Source organism: Akebia trifoliata, chromosome 10 (genome assembly GCF_017979445.1).
Source record: "Akebia trifoliata isolate Shusen 1 chromosome 10, ASM1797944v1, whole genome shotgun sequence".
NCBI classification, from domain to species: Eukaryota; Viridiplantae; Streptophyta; class Magnoliopsida; order Ranunculales; family Lardizabalaceae; genus Akebia; species Akebia trifoliata.
Window position 1 is genome coordinate 8,590,071 of NC_141384.1, and position 5,252 is coordinate 8,595,322.

At 35.6% G+C, this 5,252-nt stretch overlaps 1 long non-coding RNA gene across 1 annotated transcript; it reads left to right on the plus strand.

Moving 5' to 3' along the window:
• The first annotated feature begins 2,164 nt into the window (after positions 1-2,164).
• On the plus strand, positions 2,165-4,530 carry LOC147393069 (uncharacterized). The gene is made up of 2 exons (XR_015182129.1): positions 2,165-3,960; positions 4,115-4,530. It is a non-coding gene; the product is annotated as an uncharacterized LOC147393069 (long non-coding RNA).
• The last annotated feature ends 722 nt before the right edge of the window (positions 4,531-5,252 follow it).

A 5,252-nucleotide genomic window follows, 5' to 3' on the forward strand; every position in this document is an offset into this window, starting at 1 on the left:
CAAACTACCAAAAGAATATCTTCGAGTAGAATTAAGGAGCTCTTCAAATGCACGAACCGCCTCCCTACCAATTTCTTCTGGATCTTCTATAACTGTCTCGTCAGGCTTTTTAATTCTTCTTATCGAATTTCTCATTGTTTGCATTTTGGTAGACAAGTGAAAGAATTTCGTGTTCTTATCACCTTTCTGGAGCTAAGATACTCTAGACTTTTGTTTCCAAAGTGACTCCTCGTTTCTTGCCCAAGTAGCATAATTCATCTTGGATTTTTGGTACTCCAAATAGCGGTTTTGATCCCAATCCTGAGTAGCAAGTAAATTTTCACATTCTTGGACTTTAGTTTCTACTTCCTTCAGCTTCATCTGGACATTACCCACAACCTCCTTATTCCATGTTTTAAGAACACCTCTTAGTCTTTTGAGCTTTGAGAAAAATCAATACAAAGGAGAACTATCCACTCTAGGCACCCAAGATTAATTCCCTCACAATTTGTAAGAAATCATCCCTCTCAGCCCAAAAGTCCATAAATCTAAATTGTATGGGACCCAACATAGTTTTAAAGAGCTAAACATGAAGATGATAGTGATCAGACGACAATCTTGGCAGATGAGAGACAGTTGGCGAGCCCAAATCTGAAACCCATAAAGAAGACACAAGAGCTCTATCTAATCAAGCCCAGATACGATGTGGCCCCTGCCTATTATTACACCATGTGAATTTATTTCCCAAAAACCCAGATCAACTAAATGCAATGCCCCCAACAAATCCCCCAGATTCTCCATAGAGGCATGGTTTGGATACTTCCCACCTTTCTTTTCATCAAGAAATAAAACAGTAATAAAATCTCCCACAATTATTAGATTATCTTCAGCATTTAGCAAACCTTGCAATTCAAGCCAGAGATTTCGGCATTCTTCAATTACCCAAGCAGCTCTTAGAATACAGAACACCAATATTTTCTGCTCCACTACAGTTTCAATCAGAATATATTGAGGCAAGTGGTGCAGCACTCAAAAAAGTAACGGATCTCCAAACCAAAACACCCATATAGACCCCACGGTTATTAACGACATCATTAGAAGTCGCAGCCCGAGATTTAAGAATGGTTTGCATCCTCACAAAATTTGCATCTATTCTAGACATTGGTTCCAGCACAGCCAAAAGGAGAGGTTTCAGAATTTTCAACATGATTTTTAGTCTAAGAAGAGAGGAGTTATTAATTCCCCTCATATTCCAGATAAGAGCTGACATTAAAAACAAGATTTTAAAGGTTTTTCTTCAATCTAGTCCTTTTAGGGGGGCCTAGATTAGACCATGATCATCATCTTCGATTCCTCACTCTTTTTGATCAATCGCTACCAACATCAGAAGAATAATCCAAGCTTTTAGGATTACTAGACGAAAAATCATCTTTGTTCTCTTCTGAATCAACATCTTCAGCTGCAATATCAAGAAGAATCTAAGTTTGTAAGCTAGGTGGCTGGGAACCAATATTAGACTTATTTAGCGCTCTCTGAGATCTATCCAATACCGTGGATAGAGAATTGTATCTGGGATTGACTCATTGTAACGGAGAAGAATCCACCGAGTTATGCTAAAAAATCTCACCCTCTTCAATATGGTTCTCCACAATCGGGTCCACTGCCAACTCCGTATTTGCATCCAAGACTATTTCTAATACCGGTTTCTCAGGACCTGTTTGGATACCAAGAGCAGAACTACTGTTCTAAAGAACAGGAACTGAAGTACTCTATGGAAGAGCTGGAAAAGTAATTCTGTGCAGAAAGGGCGTTTGGCAATTAACTCTGTGAAGTACTGGCAGAAGTACTTTTGTGTTAGAAGTCTGTTTGGGAACCATACTGACTTCTCATGACTTCCAGAAAAAAGACCAGAATACCCTTATACCAGTTACTATTTTTTGTCTTTTAGTATCATAATATGCCTTCAAACTATACTGTTTTTGACATTTTAACTATAAATATAAATATTAATATAATATAATATAATAAATATTAATATAATATAATATAATATTTTAAATATTAAGTATTAAAATAATGTGTTTAAATCCATTATGCTCAAAAATTTTAAAAAAATTTGACAGACTGTTTTTGACATAATATTAAAATATAATTGACAGACTGTTTTTTAGTGTCATAATATGCCTTCAAACTATATTGTTTTTGACATTTTAATTATAAATATTAATATAATATAATATAATATAATATTTTAAATATTAAATATTAATATAATGTGTTTAAATCCATTATACTCAAAATTTTAAAAAAAATATTTAATATTAATAAAGGTTTCTTTCGCTTGATTTAAGGGCAAATGAATTAAGAATATTTCATAGAAAATTAATAAAGTTAAGAGTATTTTGGTAAAACGAACCGTTAGATTTTGACTCCCCGCAAGATGAGTTTTGAGAAATAGGTTTTCTTAACTTTTTCACAAAGAGTAATTTCTTGCTCTTGCGCGGAGTAACTCTTCGAAGGAGTTGTTCATCCAAATGCATCCAAACGACTTCTAACTCCCCGCAAGAGTCAGAAGTAGTCAAGGAATTCTATCCAAACACCTACTTAGTTTCCTTATTACGTTCCAAGATTGCCTCCACAAACGAAAACACAGCATCCTTAGTTTGCTCCAATTCTAATTCCAAAATTAGTAGAGTTGGGCTGGGCATGGGAATCGGCACTGGAACAGGTCTAGTGTCATTCTGAATTTGAAATTCAAAATTACGTTGTTTTAAAGTATCCACCTCAACTGCCACAATGTCTGCCACCTTGGATTTAGAATTATCACCTATCTCCACATCAGCATTAGAGACTGCAATGTCACTTTCCTCCTCTGACGAAGACTGGGGAATTGCAAGAGCTTTTCCCATGCCATGAGCAACCTTATCAATTTCCTTCTATTTTGGTCCTTCATGGATAACCAATGGCTTAATGGTTTTAATGACATTAGATCCAATTATCTTAGTTTTCTCCCTATATTCCTTTCCCACCTTTGTAACATTTTGCTTATCCGCTAACTTAAGTCCAGTGCCATTAGCTTTGATAGATCCTTCCTTGAACTTACAGTGTGACTCCTGATGACCAAGTTTGCAACAGTTGGTGTAGTAGAAAGGAATAGACTCATAAGAAATTGGTTGCCACAAACCACATTGTCCGTGAGTAATCCTCGCTCTCCTAGGATATCCAAAAGCACGCAAACTCTAGCCTTATTAAGATGCGTACCATGACTGGTCGCTCTATCAATTGCTAGAACTTCACCCACCACAGAGGCTAGACTACGAAGATTTGATTCCTCATAGTAGAAAGGCGAAATGTAAGGGAATGAGATCCAAGTTGGAATAGAGGCTTCATCCCTCTTTGAAGGATGGAAAAGAGGTGTCCATTTAAAAAATCTCATCACTCAGCCATCGATCGATATCCTCTCCTTCAACCAAATCGAGATCATATCTGATTTAATAGAGAAGTTAAGGAGAACATGACGAAAATCCAATGTAAGAGCATCACAAGTCCCAGCAATCTTCCAAGATCGAACTAGCTTTCTTATGCTTTCCACACCCGGACGAAAAAGCTTTCCTCAATTTTTTGGCCTTGCAAACTTTGCTACAAGAGCAAACTTGAATTTTCTCCAAACCAGCCTTCACATCTTCATCCGAGAATGAGATCGAAGGTTCATTGGTAGTATAGAAATGAAAAAATAATCTCAAATGGAGGATGATCCCTACAAAAGACAAATATGAAGAAATTCGAGAAAGTATCTTCAAATGACCATTTTATTGTGAAAGTGCTCGTGAGTGGAGAGAAGATATATCAAGATTCAGCTGATGTTTCGCATGATGGTAGCTGATTATGGGCAATTGATAGACCTAATATTGCTCAGTGTCCTTGAGGGTAGCAAAGATTGATCAAGATAAGAGCCGAAGGATGCACAAGATTTTCTAATTTGTATGTATTCCTTCTTAATTCTATTTTCCTGTAATTCACTATAACCATTATATGAATGAACTTTTGCCATCCTATCATCCATATTAAATTAAATAAATTTTAAATGTTGGTTCTCTCTTTCGTCCTTTATAATCATAAATTTTTTTGTCTACAGATGGAATACTGTGTTACGTAGTACGGGTATAATTTGAGTATAGAGGATAAATATGAGAAATTCACACAGCAAATCTTTCATACTAAAAATTTAGGGGGATTGATCAATTGAGTTACAAACACAAAGTTCAATACAGATCATACTTTCAACTGTTGTTTTCAATTAATAATTTATCAGAATAAAAGGAGTTTATATATATATAGCTTAAAAAAATTTATTTAAAAAAAAAATTATAGTTGAAATACATTTTAGTAAAAAAATTCTATTTTTTCAATCTAATATGAACACGTGATAGCCTAAATCAGATTTAGGATTCATTGGTAGTATAGAAATTAAGAAATAGTTTAATCAAACACGCCAAGCTCGACTGAAAATAGTGGAAGAAGCTCTAGATTTAAAAAAAAAACAACCAAACATTCAACGATATAAAAATATTATAGGTCAAAGCTAGAAAACGACTCACCACGGAAAAATCACTCGATCCTCACCCGAGCCTTCTTTCAAGATTGAAAATTTAAGCTTCTGTTAGCTTTTATTGATAACTTGGTTAACAGAAGTGATCGACTCACCACAAAAGCAAACAAGGCAGAACAAGATATGAGGTAGGGTTTGTGAGTGAGATAGGAACCTTGAAGAATGGAAGAAGAGGTTATTGGTGTAGGCTAGGGTTTTGGACTTTTGGTGGATCCCATACGTTCTTTATATAGTTGTAAATCCCCGTTTTGAGTCTCGACACTCACGTTACGGATATGATTCGGTTGAGTCATCTGGATTTCCAATGAAACTTAGAAATTATTGGAAACCCAGGTTACTCACCGAGTCATATTGGTAAGGTGAGTGTCGAGACTCAAAACAATGATTTACAACTATATTAAGAACTTATGGGATCCACCGAAAGTCTAAAACCCTGGCCTACACTAAGAAGCTCCTCATCTATTCTTCAAGGTTCTTATCTCACCCACAAAACCCTAGCTCATATCTTGTTCTGCCTCGATCGTTTTTGTGGTGAGTTGATGGCTTTTGCTAACCAAGTTATCAATAAAAGCTAACAAAAGCTTAAATTTTCAGTCTTCAAAGAAGGCTCAGGCGAGGATTGAGTGATTTTTCCGTGGTGAGTCGATTTTTTTGGTTCTTATCT